The sequence below is a fragment of the Vanessa atalanta genome, unplaced genomic scaffold (genome assembly GCF_905147765.1).
Source record: "Vanessa atalanta unplaced genomic scaffold, ilVanAtal1.2, whole genome shotgun sequence".
Lineage (NCBI taxonomy): Eukaryota > Metazoa > Arthropoda > Insecta > Lepidoptera > Nymphalidae > Vanessa > Vanessa atalanta.
The window spans coordinates 10,001-13,944 of record NW_025919968.1 but is presented as its reverse complement, the minus strand read 5'-3'; the positions used below and the strand labels follow the sequence as shown (position 1 = coordinate 13,944).

General features: G+C 47.2%; 2 non-coding genes across 2 annotated transcripts in view; both read right to left on the bottom strand.

Annotated features, from left to right (window-relative positions):
- Nucleotides 1-1,503: 1,503 nt before the first annotated feature.
- On the bottom strand, nucleotides 1,504-1,660 carry LOC125076495. The gene has a single exon (XR_007120454.1). It is a non-coding gene; the product is annotated as a 5.8S ribosomal RNA (ribosomal RNA).
- A 457-nt stretch (nucleotides 1,661-2,117) lies between these two features.
- LOC125076497 overlaps nucleotides 2,118-3,944 on the bottom strand; it is a 1,903-nt gene continuing 76 nt past the window's right edge. Inside the window, exon 1 of the ribosomal RNA XR_007120456.1 lies at nucleotides 2,118-3,944. This exon is cut by the window's right edge and continues 76 nt beyond it. This is a non-coding gene — a ribosomal RNA (small subunit ribosomal RNA).

Here is a 3,944-nt window from a genome sequence, read left to right as displayed (position 1 = left end):
GGACGCGCGTGAGACGCGTGCGCGATTCGTATTATAAGTACGATTTTGTACTACCGTCCGACGGCCGGTCGGCCACCGTCACGGTCCAATAGACGTGCGCGAACACGACGACTGGACTCCCGAACGGCGCTTAGACCGACATCGAACGGGTCGCGATGTATTACTGAGAGAGAAGTGCACGCCGTCGACGAACGTCGACGGACGCGACCCGTGCCCCACGACGCACCCGCGAGGGGAGGTATGAGACATCGAGGCGCGCGCCCGTACGCCGTCGAATGACGATGAATCTCTCCGTTCGTTCATTCGAGTTTCGCAGGTTTACCCCTGAACGGTTTCACGTACTCTTGAACTCTCTCTTCAAAGTTCTTTTCAACTTTCCCTCACGGTACTTGTTCGCTATCGGTCTCGCGGTAATATTTAGCCTTAGATGGAGTTTACCACCCACTTAGGGCTGCACTCTCAAGCAACCCGACTCTGAGGAGCGTACCTCTCGCCGTCTCGCTCCGTCGCTACGGGCCTGGCACCCTCTACGGGAAAACGGCCCCGTTCAAGACGAACTTGGACAGGAGTGGCGACGACGAGAAAGCGATACCTCCCGAACACCACATCTCCCGCGATCGTTACAACCGCGGGATTCAGTGCTGGGCTATTTCCTGTTCGCTCGCCGCTACTAAGGAAATCCTGGTTAGTTTCTTTTCCTCCGCTTACTAATATGCTTAAATTCGGCGGGTGATCCTCCCTGATCTGAGGCCAACGATAAAAAAAACGAGGCAGACGCGATATCCGTCAACGCGACGGCGCCGCTTTCGTCGAGACGAGAGAGAATTTTCATTCCGATCGTTCCGACGTCGGCGTCGACGCGCTCTTCGGACGTCGAGTCCGCCTACTCGATATATATACAATATATATATATATATATACGAATGTTTCGATGTCATCACGTTCAACGATGCGAGCGCGCTTTATTTACACATCATATAAACACGTTCGTCTCGTATACGTCGTAACGATCGCGGAGCTTTTGTATTCGAAATTTTGACATTAGAGTATGAACAAAAGAAACGCACGTACTCGATAATCACGAGACGAAGAGATCACCTAAACTCCGATTACCCTCTTTGATCGAGAACAACTCAATGAAACGATCGAAAGGTCGGAGATGGGCGCTCCTCGTCTGGCGACGAGCGACGCTCTCAGTCTCTCTGACGTCGCATAACGAAACTCCGTGACGTAAACGTACACACGAACGCGTATATAAAAATATAAATAATATATACACACACACGCATGTAAACGTAAACATACATACACATCGTATTTGTTATATTTGAACGGACCGAGAACGAGATTTATATTAAGTATATTTAAACACGTAATATAACACATCGAACGCGGATACCGTCATATGTTCGAGAAACGTCAGTCAGTCTATTGAGTCGGTTACGAAATAATAGACATTACGACATTAAACATTGAACAGTGTGGTTTATATTTTTATACAGCCGGCCCTCAGACAGGAGTGGTCCTGGATGTTTCTCCACGGACCGCAATGTGCGTTCGAAATGTCGATGTTCAAATGTGTCCTGCAGTTCACACTATGACGCGCAGTTAACTGCGTTCTTCATCGACCCGCGAGCCAAGTGATCCACCGTCCAGGGTAATGGTTTTTAATTTGTTTTATTTTTATAATTTCTACGATCACTCGAACGATTCTATACGCCAGTGATATGAGTTTATTTTTTTTTTATTTTTTTTTTTTTTTTCGTTTTTTTCTCTTATTTTTAGTATACAGAGAAAAATTCAAAAAATTAAAAAAAAAAAAAAAAAAAGTTAAAAAAAAAAAAAGTACAAAAAAAAAAAAAAAGAAATATACATTTTATTTGAAGATGACGATGTGCGTTAACACATCGTACTTTCCTCGAAATCGACATCGAAAAATATCAGAATAGGACGCGTTACACGACTCTGGACTCTGACTCGGACACACTGCTGTGTGAGAGAGAGAGAGTGAGAATCGCGTCCTCGCATCGAAACGACACATTCCGAACGTCGATATTTGTGTTTTACAATTTTATTATCGTTCATTATCGCACTCTTTCGAGATTGATAATTTACGTTAATGATCCTTCCGCAGGTTCCCCTACGGAAACCTTGTTACGACTTTTACTTCCTCTAAATGATCAAGTTTGGTCAACTTCCCAGCAACGCCGACGGCCGTGAAGCCACCGCGTGTCGGTCCGAAGACCTCACTAAATCATTCAATCGGTAGTAGCGACGGGCGGTGTGTACAAAGGGCAGGGACGTAATCAACGCGAGCTTATGACTCGCGCTTACTAGGAATTCCTCGTTTATGGGGGATAATTGCAAACCCCAATCCCCAGCACGAAGGAGTTTCAACGGGTTGCCCGGGCCTCTAGGCCAGGGAGAACATGCTGATTCCTTCAGTGTAGCGCGCGTGCGGCCCAGGACATCTAAGGGCATCACAGACCTGTTATTGCTCAATCTCGTGCGGCTCGAAGCCGCCGGTCCCTCTAAGAAGAATTTTAATACGCCGCCAGTGAGTTGCTCGACCGAAATCGAGCACACCTAAATGACGACGCCTATTTAGCAGGCTAGAGTCTCGTTCGTTACCGGAATTAACCAGACAAATCGCTCCACCAACTAAGAACGGCCATGCACCACCACCCACCGAATCAAGAAAGAGCTATTAATCTGTCAATCCTTCCGGTGTCCGGGCCTGGTGAGATTTCCCGTGTTGAGTCAAATTAAGCCGCAGGCTCCACTCCTGGTGGTGCCCTTCCGTCAATTCCTTTAAGTTTCAGCTTTGCAACCATACTCCCCCCGGAGTCCAAAATCTTTGGTTTCCCGGAAGCTGCCCGCCGAGCCATTGTAGTAACGTCGGCGGATCGCTAGATGACATATTTACGGTTAGAACTAGGGCGGTATCTAATCGCCTTCGAACCTCTAACTTTCGTTCTTGATTGATGAAAACACCTTTGGCAAATGCTTTCGCTGATGTTCGTCTTGCGACGATCCAAGAATTTCACCTCTAACGTCGCAATACGAATGCCCCCAGTTATCCCTATTAATCATTACCTCGGAGTTCTGAAAACCAACAAAATAGAACCGAGATCATATTCTATTATTCCATGCACGAAATATTCAAGCGGCATTTTGAGCCCGCTTTGAGCACTCTAATTTGTTCAAAGTAAAATTGTCGGCCCATCTCGACACTCACTGAAGAGCACCGCGATAGGATTTTGATATTGAACCGGCGTTTTACCGCCGGCTCACCGACGATATGCTCCGCAGACGTGTCAGTATCACCGCGGATGCGGTGCACCGACAGCGCGGCGCACAAATGCAACTACGAGCTTTTTAACCGCAACAATTTTAGTATACGCTATTGGAGCTGGAATTACCGCGGCTGCTGGCACCAGACTTGCCCTCCAATTGTTCCTCGTTAAAATATTTAAAGTGTACTCATTCCGATTACGAGGCCTCGAAAGAGTCCCGTATCGTTATTTTTCGTCACTACCTCCCCGTGCCGGGAGTGGGTAATTTGCGCGCCTGCTGCCTTCCTTGGATGTGGTAGCCGTTTCTCAGGCTCCCTCTCCGGAATCGAACCCTGATTCCCCGTTACCCGTGACAACCATGGTAGTCGCAGAAACTACCATCGAAAGTTGATAAGGCAGACATTTGAAAGATGCGTCGCCGGTACTGGACCATGCGATCGGCAAAAGTTATCCAGATTCATCAAAATTAACGACTTCGGACGAGACGCCCTCCGTCGATTGGTTTTGATCTAATAAAAGCACTCATCCCATCACTGGTCAGAGTTCTGATTGCATGTATTAGCTCTAGAATTACCACAGTTATCCAAGTAACTGAGTAAGATCTAAGGAACCAAAACTGATATATTGAGCCATTCGCGGTATCGCCTT